The 26045-nt window shown below is 37.5% G+C and overlaps 1 long non-coding RNA gene and 5 other non-coding genes across 6 annotated transcripts; all 6 read left to right on the top strand.

Moving 5' to 3' along the window:
- The first annotated feature begins 6176 nt into the window (after nt 1-6176).
- Nucleotides 6177-7324, top strand: LOC112772011 (uncharacterized). Its single transcript, XR_003187303.3, has 2 exons — nt 6177-6516; nt 6956-7324. It is a non-coding gene; the product is annotated as an uncharacterized lncRNA (long non-coding RNA).
- LOC112774565 (small nucleolar RNA snoR134) lies at nt 6389-6531 on the top strand. Its single transcript, XR_003189048.1, has one exon. It is a non-coding gene; the product is annotated as a small nucleolar RNA snoR134 (small nucleolar RNA).
- LOC112774563 (small nucleolar RNA U36a) lies at nt 6799-6889 on the top strand. The gene has a single exon (XR_003189046.1). It is a non-coding gene; the product is annotated as a small nucleolar RNA U36a (small nucleolar RNA).
- LOC112774547 (small nucleolar RNA Z223) lies at nt 6950-7041 on the top strand. Its single transcript, XR_003189031.1, has one exon. It is a non-coding gene; the product is annotated as a small nucleolar RNA Z223 (small nucleolar RNA).
- On the top strand, nt 7098-7212 carry LOC112774550 (small nucleolar RNA Z278). Its single transcript, XR_003189034.1, has one exon. It is a non-coding gene; the product is annotated as a small nucleolar RNA Z278 (small nucleolar RNA).
- A 23-nt stretch (nt 7325-7347) lies between the features above and the next one.
- Nucleotides 7348-7467, top strand: LOC112774551 (small nucleolar RNA Z278). Its single transcript, XR_003189035.1, has one exon. It is a non-coding gene; the product is annotated as a small nucleolar RNA Z278 (small nucleolar RNA).
- Nucleotides 7468-26045: the final 18578 nt, after the last annotated feature.

Here is a 26045-nt window from a genome sequence, read left to right as displayed (position 1 = left end):
TCAAGTCCAGGCACCAATGTGGTCCCTCGACTTTTTCCGACGATGACTAGACCAACAGAATGCTGAGATGACACCCTCCCTGCCACGCTGGATGATGAGTAAATGACGTCGTTTATCCTCGGCACCCAATTCAAGTAAAAATTATCGTCGTTTTGTATATGAAGGGAGAAGAAACGATGGAAACTTGAAATAAAGTATTCTTCTTCTTTTCTACCTCCACTATTCTTCATTTCTGACTTGTTTGGGCACCAAGGGTAAACAACGTCGTTTACTCATCATCCAACGTCGCAGGAAAGGTGCTATCTCAGCACTCCGTTTGCCTAATCATCGCTGGAAAGAGTCGAGGGACCCTATTGGTACCCAAACTTGAATCTGAAGGACCAATATAGGCAATTTTGAATTTCGGAGACCAAATTGAGTAATCGCGTGAATCTCAGGGACCAAAATAGGATTTAGTCCTAAAATCTCTCAGAGATTGGAGATGTGAATCCCATCTGATAGACATTGAACACCGAGATAAAGCAATACACCTCATGGACATAGGTTGCTAACTTAGATGTGAGTATGCACAGCATGCTAAGGCATGACGATATGGATAATGAAGTGCCTAGAAATCCCGCAATCACATGTGTGGTCCCTGAGGGATACTCTGTAAGAGCTAAGTGAGAAGCTACCAGTCGAAGTGGTCTTGGCCACAGTAAACTCAGAATTATCTCTGTTATACAAAGTCACTGTGAAACACCTGAAGGCCTTCAGATTAGCCTTTATTGCCTTCATCAGATGCTCACTAAACTGCTGTCCGGTTCCTAACTGTACATCTGTCTCTCTTTCCTTGCAAACAAATAACTCGGCCAATCTCCCATAGGTAGACTTCACCAACGAACAAACTGGAAGGTTTCTTACACTCTTTAGTATCGAGTTTACACATTCGGAGATATTAGTAGTCATATCAAATATCCGACCTTCATCCCGATGTTGAGTCCACTTCTCATACTCAATCATGTTAGCCTAGTCACACATTGCAGGGTCTTTGGATTGGAGAATGTCAAACCAGTAGTCAAACTCGATCTCAGCCTTGGCGTAAGTAGCATTCACTAGAAACTTTTGTGCATCCTTGCCCTTAAAACTCAGGACAAAATTTGCTGCATGTGTTTGATACAAAATGCCCGGTAAGCACTAGGTAAAAGCCAACTGCCATCAAGAGCCTTCAATATAACCTTGCTTGTTGTGCCTATCCGATATGACTAGAATACATGACTGAGGCATCACGTGCTGCCGAAGGTGAGAAAAGAATGAACACAACTTTGCATTGTCACTCTCTACAAGGGCAAATGCAACATGAATGATGTTGGAATTGCCGTCCTGAGCAATCACAATGAGCAGTGTACTCCATATTTGCCATACAAGTGGGTTCCATCAATACTAACCAACGGCTTACAATGCCTGAAGGCCTCGATACTCGATAGAAATAACCAAAAAATCCAATAGAAATAAGCTGATGAGTCATTAACTTGCCCACCAACTCACACAGGACTCGTCTTCAGCACTGTAACATTACCTGGCATCGTGATCTGCACACCCAGTACACATCGCGGCAACTCATTATATGACTCTTCCCAATTTTCATAAATCTATGCAACAGACTTTTGCTTAACCAACCAAACCTCCTGTAATTCGGTCTAAAACCGAAATGTGTCTCTGTCGCATTCTGCAGTACCTTGATTGACACAGCAGCATCAGCTCTAATCATAGGCAGTAAGTATGAAAGCCGATATAACATGATAATCAAGCATCCTATGATCACTAGATATCGACGTGGCCAGACAAGTATGAAGTCCATTGTACCGTCTTACCTTCCAAATACCTTTGTGCTGGCGAAGAGTGATCCGAATCAACTATGTGCATCCGTTGTCAAAATCCTTATACTTCCCATGGTACTTGTAATGATCAAATATTATCACTTTGTACTTAACCCCACGGCGGATGCTATAAGTCTTCATGCTTAAGATGGTCTCCTCTTTATCCTGAAATTGCTGACAAACTTAGAACTCAGCTAGACTTCCTGTATCCTGTGTATCTGGTCCCAAATCCAGAAGCTACTCCCGATAACTCCTGCTGTGTCATGGCCTCCAAGTCTAAAGTCGAAAAGTGCGGGGGGTACTGCTGAGTTCCTCAACTAGATGCTCCACCACATCATCATCATCCTCCTCCCGCAGTACATCCTCGACACTACCTCTTCCAAAACTGAGATCATAATAGGAGTACTGGCCATCACAACAGCAAGCTCACTGAAGGGTTAATTATTACCTATTTGTCCATCACAATCGTAGTTTAGATCAGCTGCAAAGGACGGAGATGCAATCAAAACTGCCTCAGGTGCAATCACAGGCATAGATAACGAGGCACCAAGAGGCATTGAACTAGAGGCGGCTAGCATTGCTAAAGATTGGGGATTCTGGTTCGATCCTCCTGAACTACAGACCACATCTACAAGCTTGGCCAATAGCTCAGGGGTCTCCACCTCGGAAAACTGACGATAACGACAATAGAACAATACTCACAAATTTTTGTTATTGTCTATGACGAAGAAATCGTACTTCATACTATCACGTACTACATAAGTCAGAATTCTATAGAATAACTTCTCCACCCGTTTCATGCTATGCAGCCCCAGTTTTTAAATAGTATTCGAAACTCAACGAAATTCGTAGTAGGTTTGATAAAAACACTCAACGAAACTTTATCAGTAAATTTTATTCCCTCTCGATTTTTTTTCTTAATTGACTCTCTATAATACACAAGAACTAGAAAACTATCATCACTAGCCATTGTGAGTCCCACTATGATGAGGATTTCACGTTTAACTCCTATTTATATACGTGCATATCATACTAAATTGAATTAATTCAAGTCGATTTATAGCATTAGCCAATATATATAACTCGGATCAATAAGCTTTGATTTATATATGTTATACTACTAGCAGTAAATCGAACGTATTTGACTCGATTTACACTATGCAACACTCTACGTTGGTAAATCCAATTCATTAAGTTTGATTTATATACTCCAAATCTAAATCGAATTTATTAAGTTCGAATTATATAGGAAAAGCCTAAATCGAGTTGATTCAATTCGATTTACATTGAGGGTGGGTACTAATTTTGATTTACATAGAGCAAGGCTAAATCAAATTGACTTGCTTCAATTTATATAGGTTCATTGTCCAATTCGGATATGCATGTAACGTTATTGCTTTTAGGACTATCATGTAATATTGGTTGGTGTTTGGTTTGTTTATGGGGCAATTTACTATAATAAACCAAGTCCAATCCAATATTACATAAATTTTCCAAACTCTACAAGGCTACCTGAATGTCCCAAGTTACATTTCTATATAAATCGAATTGATTAAATTCGATTTACTCAAATACCTACTAAATCGAATCCATTGGATTCGAATTGCATGCAAATAGAACTTACGTGTAAATCGAAACTAATGACTTTGAATTAGCTAACCATACTAAATCGAAACAAAGAGATTTGATTTATATATACACCTAAACCGAATCCATTTAATTCATTTATAAAGATACATAGCCTTTTAGGTAAAACAAAGCCATTAGTGTCGATTTAGCATCTATAGCTCTATATGATTCAATCCTTGTGGGGCAATGCAAACGACGAAGCAATGTATAGAATAAATTATTTTCAAAACAAAAACTTTATCAAACTAGTCTATACATTGTTTCATCATTTGCATTGCCCCACAAGGATTGAATCATATAGCGTCATACATGCTAAATCGACACTAATGGCTTCGTTTTACCTGAAAGGCTACATATCTTTATAAATGAATTAAATGGATTTGGTTTAGGTGTATATATAAATCGAATCTCTTTGTTTCGATTTAGTATGGTTTGCTAATTCGAAGTCATTAGCTTCGATTTACACGTAAGTTCTATTTGCATGCAATTCGAATTCAATGGATTCGATTTAGTAGGTATTTGAGTAAATCGAATTTAATCAATTCGATTTATATAGAAATACAACTTGGGACATTTAGGTAGTCTTTTAGAGTTTGGAGAATTTACGTAATATTGGATTAGACTTGGTTTATTATAGTAAATTGCCCTTGTTTATGTGTTTTGCCTCTAAATAAATACATTAGTTATTTTAAAATTTTAATCTTTTGAATCTCAACCAAAATTTAGTCTAATCTACCGGTAGTTATTTATTTTTATCTTTTTATATTTATTTTAGTACATTTTTTTAGTAAATTAATTTTTTTATAAAAAAGAAAAAAATATAACAATTGAAAAGACATATAAAAATGGTGTTAACTAAGTAGTAATAATATTTAAAAAAAATTACATTAAGATATTAAGATTCAAGTGATCCTATAACTCGGTTTTTCAATTATTAAATTTTATTAGATAAATTAAAAAATAATAAAATTATAAATTTAAAAAATCTAAAAAATTTAAATTTTAAAATAAATATTATATTTATTTAGTGAGATTTAACAAATTAAACTTTTAAGTATATAATTAATAATAGTTTGATAAAGTTATCTAAAAAAAATTTTACTAAAAAAACTAAAATTTTAAAATATAAAATTTTAAAATATAAATGATAAAATAACTTTGTAATAATTTAATTTTTCATATTATTTTATGTAAAAAAATTTGTTTATTATGGTCTAAAAAATATATTAAAATTAGTAGTATTAAAAATATTAAAAAATTAATATTATGTAAAAAATAAAAAATATTCGAATTTGATTAATTTTTAAAATTTTAGGGATGAAAATTATTTACGAATATATTTTTGAGAAAAATCCAAAATAACCCCTGACAATTACCTCGAAAAACAACGAGGCTCTTGAAAAAAAAAACCCAATCCGACTCCTAACAATTACTTCGAAAGGACAACGAGGCCCTTATGCAAAAAAAAAGTCAATGTTGTTTTTTTTGGCACAGGGGCTAATCAGTCCCAAAAAAAAAGACCAGGGGCCGGATTGGATATTTTTTTTTCTTGAGGGTCTCGTTGTCCTTTCGAGGTAATTGTCCGGGACCGTATGGGGTATTCACTCTATATTTTTTAGGGACTAATTTAACTCTAAATAAAATTAGATAATACCTAGCACTTGGCATGCCACGTGTTATTAACCTGACACGTCAAACAATTATCTTATGACACGTGGTATTAATCTACCACATCATCATACCACACGATACTTAACATAACACATCATGATTTATTTAACGAAAAGATAATTTAACTTATATTTTATATTTCAAGTAGGGGTGTGCATGGCCCGGCCTGGCCCGAACACTTTAGGGGCTATTTTGGTTTGATTTAACCGGGTCAAGGGCCGGGTAAGGGTCTAAAAAATAGACCCGGTCATTATTTCGGGTCGGGTCCGGGTTATGGCTCGGATCACCCGAAGTCGGCCCGGTGGCCCAGTTATCATATACAATTAATATTTTGTGTTATTTGTATTGATTTAAATATTTGGTGTTATTAGACAATATTAGTATTGATTATGGTTATGCTTTAATTTTAGAGAATAGTTGGTTCTTGTTATATTTTTCTAAGTGAATTTTACCATGTCAAATAATGGTAGGAGTCCTGAAAATTTGGATATTTTCACATGCTAGCTTATAAGAAGGTATCAAAGTAATGTAATGTTAACGGCCCAGTTTTCACCCGGTATAATCGTGGCCCGAAAATGTATAGATTTCATCGAGTCTAGGGCCGGATTCGAGTCTAATAAATAGTCCCCGTATATATTTTGGGTTGGATCTGGGTCCCATCAAACCCGGTTTCACCCAACCCATGCACACCCCTAATTTCAAGATTAATTTGACTAATTTAATTTTTTGATAATTAATCTAAAAAATATATGATCTTTTATAGACAAATTTAACTATTAATCTCAAAATTAAATTTCGTATGAAACAAATGATTTAGATATTACAAGAGAGTTCAATATTCAATTATTTAATTAAATTTTTATACTTAATTAATTTTTTTAAATGAAAAATTTAAGAATTATTTTTATTAACGTTCACAATGCATTAAAGATTAATTTCATTACAGAATAGTTATCAATTTTATTTTTAATTTTTAAAAACATTTTATTAATAGACTAATATTTTCTGGTATGGTATGACGAGAATTTTTCTAATGACGGCATAAGCGGTGGTGTGGACTGTGGAAAGGGATTAGGGTTTCTGGTGCGGCTATATAACTTAAACATGAGCGTTCACATTCTCTCGATCCATAGCGTTCTAGGGTTTCTTCAATCTGAACTCAGCCACAACCACTTGCTCCAAACGCCACTTTGGCCCTCAGATCTTCTTCTCATGTTCTTTAATTTCTTTTGCACGATGCCTCCCGGGCTTCTCTGAGCTTTCGTTATGACGCGAATGCCCCGATGCACGTGCTACATCGGTGCCGTTCGTGTTGCAGATTCGTTTCTTTTATCTTCCACGGCCAATCTGTGTCAAAGTATCGGCAAGATCCTCTCTTTTTCAACTCTAACTTTTATTTTACTTGTTCGTATGTGATATTAGGTTTTTAAATTTGCCTCACTACACCTTTAGCTTGCTTTCGAATCGTTGAAATGAAAATGGAGCTAGTCATAGAGGCATAGATTGAAATTCGGCGGGTTTTTTCACGTGGGGGTTTAGCTTTTTCAATGTTTTTGCCTCTAAAGATATCCGCCACACTCTGATATCGATTTCAAGTTTTGATCTTTTTTTTTCAAATTTATTTTGTCTTTCAAATTGTTGGCAATGATTACATTTTATCCGCGCTTCTGAGGGTTTTCTCGATGAAGCATAAATGGAAAATTATTGGTTGAATTTCTTGATATGAGCCATATGTTTGATATATTGCAACTGTAACATTTGATTTTGGGTTTTCTGCTTGATGTATTTCTGGTCAGCTATGAGGATAATAATTCAGCTTCAAATGCCAGTTCTGCTTCTGAAAAATCGTGATTGATGAAGCTGTTATATTTCTGAGCCTTTCTGCATTTATTATATTTTAAGTTGCTGTTAATGCATGTTAATTGAGTGTCAAACATGGCCTGTGATGATTCAACCCAACTGTTTGAGGTGTTGTGGAGCCAAGACCCTGTTTACAGGGAGAACCTACTTGGTGAAGCTACATTCATATGACGTCAATGGGTTCAACTGAGGCTTTCTTTTGTAAACTAATGTTCCTATTTTGAATTAACCATTTAGCAGTATCCTAATCAAATTGCCTTCACTGGTACTTGAGTTAATTGACTTGGTACTATTATTTTTCTAAATCCTATTTTTTAATGTTTCCACTGCCGATGATGTTTTCAATCCAACTTGTCCGAGGTTGTAGTGTACCCAAGTCCCTGTATTTTCAGGGAGAACCTACTTGGTGTTGCTACAAGTCAATGACATCAAAGATTATAACTGAGGTTGTTTATCTTGTTTTTTTCGAGATCAGGTATTGTTTTTCTCATTGGATTCTTCAAATCTGGGCTAATGAAAACAGAATATCTTTCATAAATGATTGAGATTTGAGATGTGTTGGCGCCATGATTAGTTTAGACAGAGGCTCAAACATGTGAAGGGCCATGTTATATCATTGTCACATGCAAATGAAGAAGTTTTTCTTTATCAGCCACGGTTTAGCCACATTACCCACATTACCCAATATGTTCGAGAATGCTGAGCACTACCTGTTGAACCATTTATGAACAAATCATGCACATAGGGTGCGATTGTTTTCGAGAAATGAGAATAAGATATAAAAAATATAATAATAAAAAATATAATTAAAAAAAATTAATCAGAATTTGAAAGAAAAAATAAAAAATAAGTTGTGTTGTTAGTGGCTAATTTTTTTGCATATGATGCATGGTTTGGTGTAACGCCTGGTTATGGAGTTTATAGGTGATGGAGGTTAGATGACGGAGGGAAATCAGACGATCCAATTTCTTGTAGGTGTGAGGGGATACAAATCAGAGTCCGATTTGTGCGTGGTGGATGTTGGGTGCAAAGAAGTCGTACAATTTGTTGCATGGGGAAGAATTTTTTTTTGGCCCAACCAAATCGGACTTGCCGATTTAAGGTCTGCATTCAAAAAAAATTAGCAGAACACCCAATTTGTTGCATGGATTTCAAATTTTTTTGGGTGGGCTGTTTAGTAATCGGACTGTTTGATTTTTTAGTTCAAAAAAATTTGAATGGCAATGTAAGCGGTCGGTTGGTCCGATTTGAGTGTGGTATATATATATATCTACTCAAGCTGACTAGCCCTTTTCATTTTCTTCTTTGGTGTTACAAGTCTCTAAACCTGTTCTCTGCAGATCTCTTCTTCTTTGTAAATTTATCATGGATGATAGAGTAAGATTAAAATTGTATTATCATGGCCAAATTTTATTACAAACATTAGGAATAAAATTTGTGTGTGAAAATTCGTTGGATATTATTATTCCATTCACTCTGTTTGAAAAATTAAAAGGTGTCATTTATGAGAAAATGGATTCTCAAATATCTAGAAGAGTGTCGTGTATTATGTACAGATATCCTATATCTGTCTTTGGTGGGTTTGTGTAATTTCAAACGAAATATGTGACTAAGCGAGCATGCAATAAATGTTTTCAGTGTATCTTGAAAGTCGGTCGTGAATATCGTTCATCGAACTGTATATCGAGTTCGAGCAATTTGCAGCGGACCGAGATATTGAATTGGAAGATTACAATAGTGATAGTGAAGAAGAGTTTGAAAGTAATTACGAGGTTGTTAATCCGGGTTTAGACGAAGATCAAGTTGACGAGGCTATAGTGGCAGATGTGGCGGATGTGATAAATGCACTAGCAAACCAGCAGTCGTTTGTGGAGCGGAGTTTCATGCGGTCATTGGATTTGAAGGCCATGCATGCACCGGAGTTTCCTCAATATATAAATGCAAGTGTGCCATCAATTTAAATTAAGATTTGTTAAAGTATGATTTGTGCATGGGTTTTGAGTTTAGGACAAATAGTTAAGACAACGGTAAATAGGCAAAATATAGCATATAATTAGTAATTGTTTAATGTTTAATTATGAAGTGAACATGTAGATTGAGAAATGTAGTATTTTCCGTCATTGTTGATAAAATCGGACCGGCCATTTGGACCGGTTGGTTTGACTGAAAAATTAGTAAATCGTAGACCGGTAGGTCCCATGATGAGACCGCACAAGGCAACGAACCAATGCACCCCGGATCGGTTAAACCCGGTCAAACTCCGTAAAATTAACAAAATACTATTGTTCCTATTTCATATTGTTTTAGAATAGCTAGATATTTTTGAAATGTTAGTGAAAATTTTTCACTATGCTTTAGTTTTTATTTACATAAGACCGGATAAATCGGTTCAACCAGTGATGCACCAGTTGAACTAATGACTCAGTGACCTGATCGGTTCGATCACCGATTCGGTTTTGACTACATTTTCCATTGTTCTGTGATTATTAGTTTATTAGATTATTAGTTCTGACAACTCTAAAATTTGTGATGTGATTGTAGCAGAACTTCCTCTTATGCCAGATGGTGAATTTACCGTGGGAATGGAATTCAGTTCTAGGGAGGTAGTAATTAAGGCGATGAAAGATTATACAATCCGCAGAGGTGTAAATTATCGGGTGCATAAGTCAGAACCGACGGCATTCTATGCTAAATGCACCCAGTATGGTGCAGGATGTGATTGGCTGATTAGGGTGAGCAAAATGTCCAGAAAGTTTTGTTGGGAGATAAGGAGGTACAATGGTAGTCACACTTGTACTAGGGCCACTATTTCTCAAGATCATTCGAAACTGGATTCCAACACAGTTGCAGAAGCAATAAAGCCATTGGTAGAAGTTGACCCGTCTATAAGGGTGAAATCAGTGATTGCGGAAGTACATGCAAAGTTTAACTACACCATAAGTTATCGCAAAGCATGGTTGGCAAAACAGAATGCAGTGGAGTCAATTTTCGGGGGGTGGGAAGCTTCGTACGAAGCCTTGCCGATATGGTTTGAGGCCATGTGTCACAAGGAGCCATCCACAATCGTTCATTTTGAAACAATGCCTGCGTATCAGGGAGATGACTTGGTTCCTAATATTCGTGTACTACACCGAGTCTTCTGGAGTTATTACCCTTGTATTAGAGCATTCAGACATTGCAAGCCAATAGTGCAGGTAGACGGAACTCATTTGTATGGAAAATACAGGGTTGTTTGTTGGTTGCAGTATCATAGGATGGCAACAACAACATCGTGCCTATTGCATTTGCGATAGTTGAGGGAGAGACATCTGAGGCTTGGCACTTTTTTCTTAGTAACTTGCGACAGCATGTTGTGACACGTGATGGTGTGGGCCTTATCTCCGATCGGCACGATTCCATTAGGTCTGCTATTGCTCGTAGTAACGGAACTTGGTCTCCTCCCAGAGCATTCCACATGTTCTGCATCAGACCTATAGAGTCCAATTTTCTGAGAAAATTCAAGGCTCCGTATCTGCAAAAGCTTATCGTCAACATCGATATGATAGTTACGATTACATTTACTCCTGAACTCAGTTATTATGATGAACGTTTTTTATGGTGGGTCTTTTTTTAATTGACAGGATACTCGCGAACAGTTCGTGAGTACGAGATGTGTTATCAGCGTTTACGCGAGCGGGGTGAGGCTTATACCAACTAGTTGGATCGGATTCCACGTGAGCAGTATGCTTTAGCATTTGATGGGGATATCGATGGGGTTATATGACAACTAATCTAGTGGAATGCATCAACTCGGTACTGAAAGGGGCTCGCAATCTTCCAGTCACTGCACTTGTTAAGGCAACGTTTTATAGGCTTAATGAATTGTTCACCCGAAAAAGAACCGAGGCTGAAGCTCGAATTAATGCAGAAAATGTGTTCTCTGAGCTTATAATCTCTAAACTGCATGCAAATTAGCGGGCAGCGGGTAACATCCAAGTTAGTTGCTTTGACCGACAGAATGAGGTATTTGAAGTGCGTGAGTGTCCCAGTGGTGTGGAGTATGCAGTGGACCTCCGTCGACAACGGTGTGACTGGTGAATTCCAAGTTGACCGGCTTCCGTATCGACATGTGTTTGCTTGTTGTGCAAAACCAACGGCTGGATTGGCAACTGTATGTACATGATGTCTACAAGATGGACCAGGTTCGACGAGTATACAAGGCTAGGTTTAGGCCACTCGGGAATGCCACAACATGGCCTGTATATCATGGACCTCGATTCGTAGGTAATCCATTCCTTAGACGGGTATCCAAAGGTCGGCCAAGGATGACCCCTTTCTTGAATGAGATGGACACTCGGATGTTGCGTAGTCCTAGGCGATGTAAGTAATGCGGGGCCGAGGGCCACAGCCATAGTAGATGTCGTCAACGTGGTGGTACAAGTAATTCGGGTGCGACCACCCAATAGATTTAGTGTATGACTTTCAATATTTTATATATTGTATGACTTTAGGATTTTCATATAATGGAAATTTAATGTGAGTGTTTATAAAAAGTAAAGTAGCATATTTGATCACATAAATAAGTTCATTAAATGCATAAGTCCAACACATGATACATAAATAAGTCCAACACATTCTACATAAACAAGTCCACTAAATGCATAAGTCCAACACATGATACATAAATAAGTCAAATACATTCTAAATAAATAAGTCTAACACATTCTACATAAATAAGTCCAATATCATTCGCCCATTTTACATCTTTGACTAATTTCTTGCATTTCTTTGCAACCCGGTTAAAAGCGGATGGAGTATATGATGCGTGAACATCTTTCCTATCTTTTCCTAGTGAATTTGCATCTAACTTGTTGAGTTTAATTAAGAATTAATTATATTTTAGCCACTATGGATGCTGTTTTAAGTTTTGTGCAATTTTATTAATTTTAGGTAGCATTCAGATGGATTTGATGAAGTTTCTGCAAAGAAAGAGAAGAAACCAAGGAGATGACCAGCGAATACCGACGCGGACGCATGGCTCACACGACCGCGCGGAATGGAGGAAATCGCAATTACCCGATCGCGTGCCTGACGCGAACGCGTGGACTGAAATCTGCACAAATGACGCGAATGCGTGACCGACGCGTCCGCGTGACTCGCGAAAAAGGACCATCGACGCGTGCGCGTGACCTGCGCCACGTGCAAAAAATGCAGAAAGACGCTGGGGGCGATTTTTGGGCTGTTTTGACCCAGTTCTTAGCCCATAAATCACAGATTAGAAGCTGCAGAAGGGACAAATCAAGTGGTCCCCAACCCATCAGCTGAAAACTTGTTAATTAATTCGAATTTAAATTCAAATCTTATTAGAGGAAAAGATATTATTTTAATTTTAATTTTAGAAATTTGATTTTTAAATTATTAGGATTAATTATAAAAGGGATCCCAATATGGTGGTTCTAGAACATTCCACAACATTATTCCATACAAATTTACATTTCATATTCCATGAGCAACTAATCCTCCATTGTTAAGGTTAGGAGCTCTGTCTATTGTATGGATTGATAATATTATTTTTCTATTTTAATTCATGTTTTGATTTATATTTCAATAATTGTTTTCGTTCTTTATTTTATGAATTTGGGTGGAACGGAAGTATGACCCATGTTCTATTTGAGTTCTTGTATAACTTGGAAAAGCTCTTTACTTGAACAATAGCTTGAAAACATATTATCCTGAATTTCTAATTGTTTGTATTTAACGGGATACGTGACATATAATCCCTTTATTTTTGGATAATTAGGATTCTTGTGGCATATAAACTAGAATTTGATCATCACCTTCTAATTGGAATTAATTGACCAAGGAATTGGCAGTTGATGAATTTTAGAGGAGACTAGGAAGGTCTAAGGAATTAGGGTCTAGTCACAAATAATTTGCCATGAATTAAATCTTACATGATTACAATTAGTTAATAAGAAAAGTCAATCCAGAAAATAGATAACTTTGAAGCCTTAACTGCTTTCTCAATATTTTATTCCTCACCTATTCACCTGCCTGTCTTCAAACTCTTCTTTATTGTTTAATGCTTTTGAACTCTCAATTACTCTTTTCTGTTTGTCTAACTAAGCCTTTCAAATACTATTGTTGCTTAATCCATCAATCCTCGTGGGATCGACCCTTACTCACGTAAGGTATTACTTGGTATGACCCGGTGCACTTGCCGGTAAGTTAGTGGGTTACAAATACCGCACCAAGTTTTTGGTGCCGTTGCCGGAGATTGATTGTGATTGACAACTATTCGTTGTTTGATTGCTTAGATTAGATAATTTTTTTTATATTTTTTTATTATTAATTTTTATTTTTCATTTTTTACGTTACTTTTTTTCTTCTTTTTTCGTTTACATTATTTTTTTTTCTTTTTGTCTTTTCTTTTTCATTTACCCCATCCCCTTTATACCGTAACTTTTTTTTATTTTATTTTTATTATTTAAAAAAAATAATAAATAATAATAAAATATTTAAATAAATAAAATAACACTAAATTTTTTTTTTGAATTTAAGTTTGGTGTTACCCGGTTAATTTTATTTTAATTTTCCTGTTTATTTTTCCTTTTAAATTTTCGAATTTTTATTTTATTATTTTACACAGGTTACCTCACAAGAACTTCTCTGCACTCTGACGTAGAGAGTCCTATTTTTTCTTGTTTTCTGCTTGTGTATGCGCAGGAACAGAGACAAAGAACATCTCTTAGACTTTGATCCTGAACCTGAAAGAACTTTCAGGCGACTTCTACAACAGGCAAGACTTTGCAAGACTGCAGAATCCACTATGGCAAATAATAACACTAATGCCAATATGGTAAATCCGAATAGGGATGATTAACAGAGGAGAGTGCTTGGCTCTTATTCTGCTCCTATGCAGATCTTTATGGAAAGAGCATTATGGTGCCTCCTATAATTGCAAACAACTTTGAGTTGAAGCCACAATTGGTCACCCTGGTACAACAAAATTGCCAGTATCATGGTCTTCCTCACGAAGACCCGAATCAATTTATATCTGATTTTCTACAGATATGTGATACTGTGAAGACAAATGGAGTTAACCCAGAGGTGTACAAACTCATGCTTTTCCCGTTTGCTCTGAGGGATAAAGCAAAGCTATGGCTAGATTCACAACCAAAGGATAGTCTGAATACTTGGGACAAGGTTGTTACAGAGTTTCTCACTAAATTTTTCCCACCAAAGAAGCTGACTAAGCTTAGGTTAGAGGTTCAGACCTTCAGACAAAAGGAGGGAGAAACACTTTATGAAGCCTGGGAGAGATACAAGCTACTGACTAGGCAATACCCTCCGGACATGTTCTCCAAATGGACCCAACTAGATATCTTCTATGAAGGCTTGGGTGAGGTGTCCAAGTTGAGCTTAGATACTTCTGCAGGCGGTTCATTGCACAAGAAGAAGACACCAAAGGAGACTATTGAGCTGATTGAATTGGTTGCAAGCAACCAATATTTATTCTCATCTAACAGGAATCCTGTGAACTCTGAGATCCCCCAGAAGAGAGGCGTGTTGGAAGTAGAAGCTGTTAATGCTCTTCTTGCTCAGAACAAGCTGATGTCTCAGCAAATAAATCTACTTACTCAACATATGGGTGGCATGCAAGTCTCAGCTATCAACACCCAAAATCCACCACAGGAAGTCTCCTATGACATGGTAGGTAACTTTATGCAAAATGATAATTATGATTATGCTCAACCCTCTTCTGAACAGGTGAATTACATGGGGAGTGGTCCGAGGAATCCCAACAATGATCCCTATTCCAAGACATACAATCAGGGGTGGAGAAATCACCCAAATTTTGGGTGGAGAGATCAACCTCAGAGACCTCAGAATTTCAACAATAGTTCTCAGGGCGGTTTTCAACAGAACAACTATAATAACTGCCAATTTCAGTCTCAGCAACAACAACCACCTCAGCAGGCAAATTCTAAATCCCAAGAAGATTCTAATTGGGAGATGATGATGATGAGCTTCATGCAAGAGACCAGAGCCTCCATTAGAAACTTGGAGGTGCAAATAGGTCAAATGAGCAAGCAATTACCTGAAAGGTCTTCAAATACATTCCCTGGTGATACAGTGGTGAACCCAAGAGAAGATTGCAAGGCTATTCAATTGAGAAGTGGTAAGGTAGCTGGTTCTGAGACCAAGGTCAATGAAGATCTAGTTGAAAAAGAAACTCCAGAGGAGAATAAGGAAGAAGTAGAGCACGGCTTTCCTAAGCATGCAGTCAACCCGTTTCCTGACTCTCTTGACACTTATCCCACCTTACCAAAGGCCCCTGAATACAAGCCAAAAATGCCATATCCTCAGAGGCTTCAGAAGGTGTCCAAAGAAAAGCAATTCTCTAAATTTTTAGATGTCTTCAAGAAGTTGCAGATCAATATTCCTTTTGTAGATGCTCTGGAGCAAATGCCTCTCTATGCTAAATTTATGAAAGAGTTGTTGACCCACAAGAGGAATTAGAAGGAGCAAGAAACCGTGGTGTTAACCAAGGAATGCAGTGCTATTATTCAACACACCCTTCCTGAGAAGATGCCAGACCCAGGAAGCTTTGTCATTCCTTGCACCATTGGAGAAGTCGGCATTCAGAGAGCTTTATGTGATCTTGGAGCTAGCATCAACCTCATGCCACTTTCAGTGATGAAAAAGCTTCAAATTGAGGAGGTAAAACCTACTCGTATTTCTCTTCAACTTGCTGATCTTTCTATTAAATTACCTGTGGGTGTGGTTGAAGATTTACTTGTTAAAGTAGGACCATTTATTTTCCCTGTTGATTTTGTTATATTAGACATGGAAGAGAAAGTAAAACCCTCTATTATACTTGTTAGACCATTTTTAGCTACAGGTAGAGCTCTGATTGATGTGCAAAAGGGTGAATTAACCCTGAGGGTCAATGAAGAACAGGTGGTCTAAATGTTTTTGAAGCCCTCAAACACCCCAATGATTCTGAGGGGTGTATGAAAATAGATGTTATTGAACCACTTGTTCAAGAAGTACTGGAAACTGAGGTACTTAATGATGTTCTGGATCCTATTTCTGAGTGTGAATTAGTTAAAGTTGACGATTCACCACCCCAAAAGGAGCTAATGAACACGCCAATCAAGGAGGAGAAAGCCCCCAAGCTTGAGCTCAAACCCTTACCCCCTTCTCTGAAATATGTGTTCTTGGGTGGAAATAATTCATATCCAGTAATTATTAGCTTTTCCCTGAAGCTTGAAGAGGAAGAGGCGCTTGTTTCAGTGCTCAAGAGCCATAAAACAGCTCTTGGGTGGACCATTAGTGACTTGAAATGGATTAGTCCAACCAAGTGTATGCATAAAATCCTCCTTGAAGATGATGCCAAACCAGTTGTGCAACCACAAAGGAGACTCAATCCAACTATGAAAGAGGTGGTCCAAAAAGAGGTAATGAAATTATGGGAAGCATGTATTATTTACCCTATTTCTGACAGTCCTTGGGTAAGTCCTGTGCAGGTAGTTCCCAAGAAAGGAGGGATGACAGTGATCAAGAATGAAAAGAATGAGCTTATTCCTACAAGAACAGTCACAGGATGGAGAATGTACATAGACTACAGGAGGCTCAACACTGCTACAAGGAAGGATCATTTCCCCCTGCCTTTCATTGATCAGATGCTTGAGAGGTTAGCTGGTCATGCTTTTTATTGTTTTCTAGATGGATATTCTGGATATAATTAAATTGCAGTGGACCCTCAAGATCAAGAGAAGACAGCATTCACATGCCCCTTTGGAGTATTTGCCTACAGGAGAATGCCATTTGAACTTTGCAATGCTCCAGCAACTTTTCAGAGGTGTATGCTTTCAATTTTTTCTGATATGGTTGAAAAGTTTATTGAAATATTTATGGATGACTTTTATGTTTTTGTTAATTCTTTTGAATCCTATCTTAAATATTTATCTCTTGTCTTGAAACGGTGTCAAGAATCAAACCTTGTTTTAAATTGGGAAAAATGCCATTTTATGGTTATAGAAGGCATTGTTCTTGGACACCGGATTTCAAGTAAGGGGATTGAGGTTGACAGAGCAAAGGTGGAGGTAATTGAAAAATTACCACCACCAACCAATATTAAGGCAATCAGGAGTTTCTTGGGTCATGCAAAGTTTTATAGAAGATTTATAAAGGATTTTTCTAAAATTGCTAAACCATTGAGCAACCTGTTGGTTGTTGATGTTATTTTTGTCTTTGATTCTGATTGTCTGCATGCTTTTGAAACTCTGAAAGCAAACCTTACCTCTGCTCCCATTATAGCTCCCCCTGACTGGGATTTACCATTTGAATTAATGTGTGATGCTAGTGATTTTGCTATAGGAGCTGTTTTAGGACAGAGGCATGGTAAACTTGTACATGTCATTTATTATGCCAGTCGTGTGTTAAATGATGCTCAAAAGAATTACACAACTACAAAAAAGAAATTATTAGCTGTTGTGTATGCTGTTGATAAGTTTAGGTCTTATTTACTTGGTTCTAAGGTTATTGTTTATACTGACCATGCTGCTTTGAAGTACCTTCTAACCAAGCAGGATTCTAAACCAAGATTAATCAGATGGGTGTTGCTCCTTCAGGAGTTTGATATTGAGATAAAAGACAGGAAATGGTCAAAAAATCAAGTAGCCGACCATCTCTCCAGAATTGAGCCTGAAGCAGGAGTGCAACCACCCACAGCTGTAACTGAGACATTTTCGGATGAGCAATTGTTCCTCATTCAGCAGGCTCCATGGTTTGCAGACATTACAAATTATAAGGCCATGAATTTTATCCCAAGGGAGTACAGTAGGCAACAAGTAAAGAAGCTATTGACTAATGCAAAGTACTACATTTGGGAGGAACCATATCTTTTTAAAAGGTGTTCAGATGGAATTATCCGGAGGTGTGTCCCAGATGAAGAAAAACAACAGATTCTTTGGCACTGTCATGGTTCTGAGTATGGAGGCCACTTTGGTGGTGAAAGGACAGCTACAAAGGTTCTTCAGAGTGGGTTTTACTGGCCGACTCTCTTCAGAGACTCAAGAGCATTTGTAAAGCACTGTGACAGATGTGAAAAAGCCACGAATCTCCCTGCCAACCATGAAATGCCACAGCAGGGGATTCTTGAGGTTGAGTTGATTGATGTGTGGGGTATTGATTTCATGGGACCTTTCCCACCCTCACATTCAAACAACTATATTCTAGTGGCAGTCGACTATGTGTCCAAGTGGGTGGAAGCTGTGGCTTTGCCCACCAATGATGCCAAGGTGGTAATGAGCTTTCTTCAGAGATATATCTTTAGCCGGTTTGGTGTCCCAAGGACACTCATTAGTGATGGAGGAAGTCACTTCTGTAACAGACAGTTGGACTCTCTTCTGCGTAGATATGGAGTCCGTCATAAAGTTGCAACCCCTATCACCCTTAGACAAGTGGACAGGTTGAAGTTTCCAACAGGGAACTTAAAGAGAATTTTAGAGAAAACTGTCAGTATTTCAAGAAAGGACTAGTCTAGGAAGCTTGATGATGCTCTCTGGACATACCGGACAGCGTACAAGACTCCTATTGGCATATCCCCTTATCAGTTGGTCTATGGCAAAGCCTGTCACTTGCCAGTCGAATTGAAGCATAAAGCTTACTGGACAATCAGGTACCTGAACCTTAATTCAGAAGCTGCAGGAATTAAGCGAATGCTTCAGTTGAATGAGCTTGATGAATTCAGATACTCAGCCTATGAGAATGCCAATCTCTATAAGGAGAGAACTAAGTTATTGCATGACAAGAAGATAGCCATCAGAGTCTTTGAGCCAGGACAGAGAGTGCTTCTATACAATTGAAGGCTCAAATTCTTTTCCGGAAAGCTGAAATCCCGGTGGTCAGGACCATTTGTGGTTACCAGAGCTTCACCGTACGGTCATGTGGAAATACAAGAAGAAAATTCTGACAGGAAATTTACAGTGAATGGCCAGAGGTTGAAGCACTATCTTGGAGGCGAGATTGATTGCCAGAGGTCCACTCATCTGCTGAACTAGCAGAGCTGACCGTCAAGCCAGTGACGTTAAAGAAGTGCTTGTCAGGAGGCAACCCGATAATTTCGTATCCTTCGTTATTTTTTCGTAGTAGTAGTTTTCTTACTTATTTGATTTTTATTAAGTTCTTACTAATTTTCTGATCATGCAGCTATTTTAGAACAGGAGCCTAAAAAAAAAGTTACAAAGAGTTGCGCGGGAGTGGCGCCGGCCTGAAGCCTTTCGCACGAACAAGCCCACGCGGACGCGTACCCCACACATGCGCCTCACTCATGATTTTGGCACTTCACACGTCCACGTCACCCACGCGGACGCGTGACCCGAAAAATCGACATAAAAGGTGTCTGGACAGAGAGTTTTGCTGGCTTGGGGCTGGAAGTATGCTAAAAGCACAAAATTGCCCACGCGAACGCATGACCGACGCGTCCGCGTCATTTGCATAAATGGCCATCCACGCGTGCGCGTGCATGACGCGAACGCGTCGTATGAAAATTTGGCTCCCAACTCCCAAGCCATGCAAACAGAAAGTCACGCGGGCGCGCAGCTGGCTTCGCGCGAATCGCACAAAATCCAGGGCACGCGGACGCGTGCCTAATGCTAACGCGTCATTATGAAGAATGCGCGACGTACGCGATCGCGTGCTGTACGCGAACGCGTCGTTTGCGCCGCCCAATTTTCTTTCTCTCTCTCTCTCCCAATCCCTATTCTCTCTTGTTCTTTTATCCTTTCCTTTTTCTTTCATAATAATATTTGTCTCCTTCTATTTTCAGTTCTTCTTTGCTTGAGGACAAGCAAACCTTTAAGTTTGGTGTTGACGCTTCGCTTAAGGGTTTTCTGTTTATTCCTGTGGCACCAAAAGGGAGGCGAATCATCTTCACAAAGGAGCACAACCTGAAGAATAAAATGACCGCTCAGATAACTAAGGTGGTTTAGTTCCTTTCATTCTTTTCCTTCCCGCTTTTATTATGTATGTTCCGGTTTTCTGCTAGTTTGCTTTGTTGCTGCATGATCCTTTATTAGTAGATTCATAGGTTATAGTTTAATTTTTCTGTTAAGTACTTTAATTCTGAAAGATGTCTCATGTATTGCCCACTAAGCTTGAAATCAAAAAGAAAGAAGAACAGATGTAGTGCATGAGAATTTGAATTTAATTTTTAGAGTAGTCTCATTTACTTAGATGTGGTAGTATTTTCTGTGATTTTGAATGAATGCTTGAATAGTGCATATTTTTTATAGTGAAGTTTATGAATGTTAAAATTGTTGGCTCTTGAAAGAATGATGAAAAAGAGAAATGTTATTGATAATCTGAAAAATCATAAAATTGATTCTTGAAGCAAGAAAAAGCAGTGAAAAACACAAAGCTTGCGAAAAAAATAAAAAATAATAATAATAAAATAAAGAAAAAGAAAGAAAAAAAAAAGAAAAAAGAAAAAAGAAAAAGCAAGCAGAAAAAGCCAATAACCCTTTTAACTAAAAGGCAAGGGTAAAAAGGATCCAAGGCTTTGAGCATTAATGGATAGGAGGGCCGAAAGGAATAAAATCCTGGCCTAAGCGGCTAAATCAAATTGTCCCTAACCATGTGCTTGTGGCGTGAAGGTGTCAAGTGAAAAGCTTGAGACTGAGCGGTTAAAGTCGTGATCCAAAGCAAAAAAAGTGTGCTTAAGAACTCTGGGCACCTCTAACTGGGGACTCCAGCAAAGCTGAGTCACAATCTGAAAAGGTTCACCCAGTAATGTGTCTGTGGCATTTATGTATCCGCTGGTAATACTGGAAAACAAAATGCTTAGGGTCATGGCCAAGACTCATAAAGTAGCTGTATTCAAGAATCAACATACTAAACTAGGAGAATCAATAATACTATCTGGATTTTGAGTTCCTATGGATGCCAATCATTCTGAACTTCAAAGGATAAAGTGAGATGTGAAAACTATTCAGGATTGCAGTTGTAAACCCCACTATAAGAAGAGACATGAGCATAATCGAACTCTCATTCTCATGCAAATTCACATCCTAAGCTTATATTAGTTTTTGGTTGCTTGAGGACAAGCAACAGTTTAAGTTTGGTGTTGTGATGCGTGAGCATCTTTCCTATCTTTTCCTAGTGAATTTGCATCTAACTTGTTGAGTTTAATTAAGAATTAATTATATTTTAGCCACTATGGATGCTATTTTAAGTTTTGTGCAATTTTATTCATTTTAGGTAGCATTCGGATAGATTTGATGAAGTTTCTACAGAGAAAGAGAAGAAACCAAGGAGATGACCAGCGAATACCGACGCGGACACATGGCTCACGCGACCGCGCGGAATGGAGGAAATCGCAATGACGCAATCACGTGCCTGACGCGAACGCGTGGACTGGAATCTGCACAAATGACGCGAACGCGTGACCGACGCGTCTGCGTGACTCGCGAAAAAGGACCATCGACGCGTGCGCGTGACCGACGCGTACGTGTGACATGCGCCACGTGCAAAAAACGCAGAAAGACGCTGGGGGCGATTTCTGGGATGTTTTGACCCAGTTCTTAGCCCAGAAATCACAGATTAGAAGCTGCAGAAGGGACAAATCAAGTGGTTCCCAACCCATCAGCTGAAGACTTGTTAATTAATTCGAATTTAAATTCAAATCTTATTAGAGGAAAAGATATTATTTTAATTTTAATTTTAGAAATTTAATTTTTAAATTATTAGGATTAGTTATAAAAGGGATCCCAATAGGGTGGTTCTAGAACATTCCACAACATTATTCCATACAAATTTACATTCCATATTCCATGAGCAACTAATCCTCCATTGTTAAGGTTAGGAGCTCTGTCTATTGTATGGATTGATAATATTATTTTTCTATTTTAATTCATGTTTTGATTTATATTTCAATAATTGTTTTTGTTCTTTATTTTATGAATTTGGGTGGAACGGAAGTATGACCCATGTTCTATTTGAGTTCTTGTATAACTTGGAAAAACTCTTTACTTGAACAATAGCTTGAAAATATATTATCCTGAATTTCTAATTGTTTGTATTTAACGGGATACGTGACATATAATCCCTTTATTTTTGGATAATTAGGATTCTTGTGGCATATAAACTAGAATTTGATCATCACCCTCTAATTGGAATTAATTGACCAAGGAATTGTCAGTTGATGAATTTTAGAGGAGACTAGGAAGGTCTAAGGAATTAGGGTCTAGTCACAAATAGTTTGCCATGAATTAAATCTTACATGATTAAAATTAGTTCATAAAAAAAGTCAATCCAAAAAATAGATAACTCTGAAGCCTTAACTGCTTTCTCAATATTTTATTCCTCACCTATTCACCCGCCTGTCTTCAAACTCTTCTTTATTGTTTAATGCTTTTGAACTCTCAATTACTCTTTTCTGTTTGTCTAACTAAGCCTATCAAATACTATTGTTGCTTAATCCATTAATCCTCGTGGGATCGACCCTTACTCACGTAAGGTATTACTTGGTACGACCCGGTACGGTGCACTTGCCGGTAAGTTAGTGGGTTACAAATACCGCACCAGTATACCGACTAGCGCTCCGACGAGGGGGGTCAGCTCTAAGGTTGTATCCTTTTTCTTTTTCGCTAGTGGTTTTACCTATGAAAACATTCAATAACCAACTAATCAAATCAATTAATCAACTCAAATAATCAATAACCAACTAATTCAATAAACAACTAATCAAATCAATTAATTTGATAACCGACTAATCAAATACCCTAATCAAATCTTATCAACACAACTAATTCCATAACTAACCAATCAAATCAAATCAAACCAGTCTAACCAACAAATTTTTTTACCTACAGTAGGCGCTGAACCATCATCCGGACCATCACCCCCATCATCATCATCCTCACCAGCCTCCTCATCCTCATCGTCGTCTTCATCCTCATCCTCATCCGTATCCTCATCACCATCTGGATGGTCAACCAGAAAGTCATCATTGTCCTCATCAACTGGCTGGTAGCTCTCCAGAATTAGACCCATCGGAACACGACGTGAATTTTCGCTCTGTATGATCCCCTTCGTGGCATCATCACTCATACTTGAGTCAACAGAAAGTCTACCTTCGGAAGTACCAGAGGAAGTGAGCTGTCGAGGTCTCGTATCCAATGACAATCTACCTGGAGCAATCCCACTCGGTTGGGCCCTCTGGTCGGTGGGAATGTCTCCGTAAGCTGGATATGAGTAACCTGACACAGGAGCCATGAATTCAAGCAGCTGGCTAAACGAACCCTGTTCACCTGATTTTTGGTGCGGAACACTCCAGTACTGCTGATGTACTGGTGGTGTCAAGTAATCCGCAGAATACGTGTCAGGAATGTATGGAGTGAACTGCTCAGGCTCTTGTTGTGCCTGTGTTTGTGAGGGGGCGGTGGTGGTTGCGGTGGTGATGGTTGTACTTGTTGATTCTCCTAATTATACATAGGATTACCGTGCTGATTCTCTTGTGGTTCGATCTCTGACAGATGCAAGTGGTCACCATATGTACTTTGGTACCAATGCAAGTAGATATCTTCCTGATGCTGTGAGGGCACCGTGTGCTCGACAAGAACATGACTATACCGATTCATCTAATGCATAACCCAGAATGAGTGGGTTCCAGACCAATCTTGATTCTTCGGACCTGTCAGAACTTCGCCGTGTGCTTCACCTAGGTCACGCTCTTGATGAGGAATGCCCTGAGTCAAGCCAAATTGCCTCCTCAGTCTATCAGATGCATGTCACTCAATACATTCAAAAGATATAAGTGGAACTGTGGCACTCCAAATAGCCAAATGCTGACGGATGTCAGGAGGAATCACGTCTGGATCGGTCCGACCAATTGCATAAGGCTCCCAAACAAACTGCACACATTATGCAAGTAACCGAGGATTACACACTGAATAATAATACGGTTAAACGAAAATAACTACTTATTTATTACAACAAACCTGTCCTTCTTGCAGAACATCCAGATCTCTCTTAAAGTGATCAAGGGTACGAAATCTGTAAGGCCGATTCTCACGCTCCCAGTTATGCCACTTGACATCAGACAATTCGTTAATTTACATTTATCAATACAATTTAAAATACACTATTTCAAAACATTTAGTAATTAAATTTATCTATTTGCAATCGGAAAGATTCGTGGATTGCTAGGAATCGGCGCAATGAATGGTAGACGGATCCAAGCCCAGGCAAGCAAGAGTGTCAGCGAACCATCAATCTCCTTACAGTCGACACAAGTTGCCCTACACAACGCTCTATACAGGTGTGCCAGGCATGCCGATCCCCAACTGAATTGTATGATCCCGGCAAAGTTACGGAGTAACGGCAGAAACTTCCAGTGCACCCCTGCTTCAGACTTATCTCCAAACATAATGGTCCCAAACAATAACATTATGTGGCACTTCACGTACCTCTGAATCTGGATATCATCAACCAACATTAATCGATCTTTCAATGCTCGAAACCACGTCAACTTGATGAAACTTTCCCTGCAGTCTGCCTTCCTAGGTGCAACACCAAACTGATCCAAGCATTCAGCCTCTAACGCCTCATAACTACTCAGTGTCGGTCCCGTAACTGGCAAACCATTCGTCGGAAGACCAAGAATTAATGCCACATCCTCTAGTATCACGGCACACTCACCAACCGGAAAATAGAATGTATGAGTCTCAGGACGCATCTCTCGATCAGAGCATTAACCAATGCCAACTGACGTTGGACAACTCCAATCTGTGAAACATGATAAAAACCGGTGTCCCGTAAATAATACCCCTCCACTATTGGATTGTATCGATCCGGCGGCATGTAGTGGTCACATTGCAACATTCTAGAACCCTAAACACAAACATAATATTAATTAATTAACAAATTAAATTTAACAGAATCAAATTTTCATTATCAAATAACCAGTAACACATATCCACAATCAATAAAAATAATATTAATAACAATACTGCTAAATAAATAACTATTATATTATATACTAATACTCAAGTAACCATTCAATTCTATTCTAACAACATACATACAATAATAAATCAATCATTAATCCTTTATTAAATATTTATGTTATACTTATAACAAAAATAATTAATTTAATAATTTTTAATTCATAATATTTATTTTACTATCCTACAAAAGCTTAATAAAAAATATTATTACTACAAAAAAATTATTTATTACTAACAATTAATACTAATTAAATTATTTATTATCACACATACTACCAATCTTAATATTAGTGCTGTATTCTAATAATAATTAAACCATCAGTAGTAAATAACAATAATTATTATTATTATTATTATTATTATTATTATTATTATTATTATTATTATTATTATTATTATTCCAATAAATTCATTAATAATAATTAATATTAATTATTTTATTTATCATATCTCTATTTTTAATAACAGTATTATTATTATTATTACAATTGTTCTATTAAAAAGAATAATTAATTTATTATCATAATGTACCATAATCCTTCCTTCTAAATAATGTTATTACACTAATGCCTAATTTCTGCATTATAATCTAATATTACTAATTTCTAAAATTATTTTAATCAGATTAAAATATTTAAAAATTATTACTACATTAATTTCTAACATTATCATCATAATAAACTACTAATCTCTAACATTATAATTATTATTTTAATTAAAATAAAATTTTTTAAAATAAAAACTTACATAGTTAGGATTATCAAGATAATTAACAATGTGGAGCTCCAGACGATTGACATCTTTTATTCTTCTTCTTCTAGGCATTGCTAAAAAAGAGTGGTCCAATTTTTTTTAATTCAAAGCTTCATCAATGGAGGGCCATGAAAGAATGAAGCTGGTGGTGGGGTTGGAGGAGAAGAGATTTTCGTTGCTGCTTGAAAGTGAAAGGGAATGGGGGCATTCAATCAGTAAAGGCATGTATACATCTTGGTGGGGGGACACTTGCATGCGCGACACATGGCTGGGGGCA

The sequence above is a fragment of the Arachis hypogaea genome, chromosome 18 (genome assembly GCF_003086295.3).
Source record: "Arachis hypogaea cultivar Tifrunner chromosome 18, arahy.Tifrunner.gnm2.J5K5, whole genome shotgun sequence".
Classification (NCBI taxonomy): Eukaryota; Viridiplantae; Streptophyta; class Magnoliopsida; order Fabales; family Fabaceae; genus Arachis; species Arachis hypogaea.
This window is presented reverse-complemented; position numbering and strand designations above follow the sequence as displayed.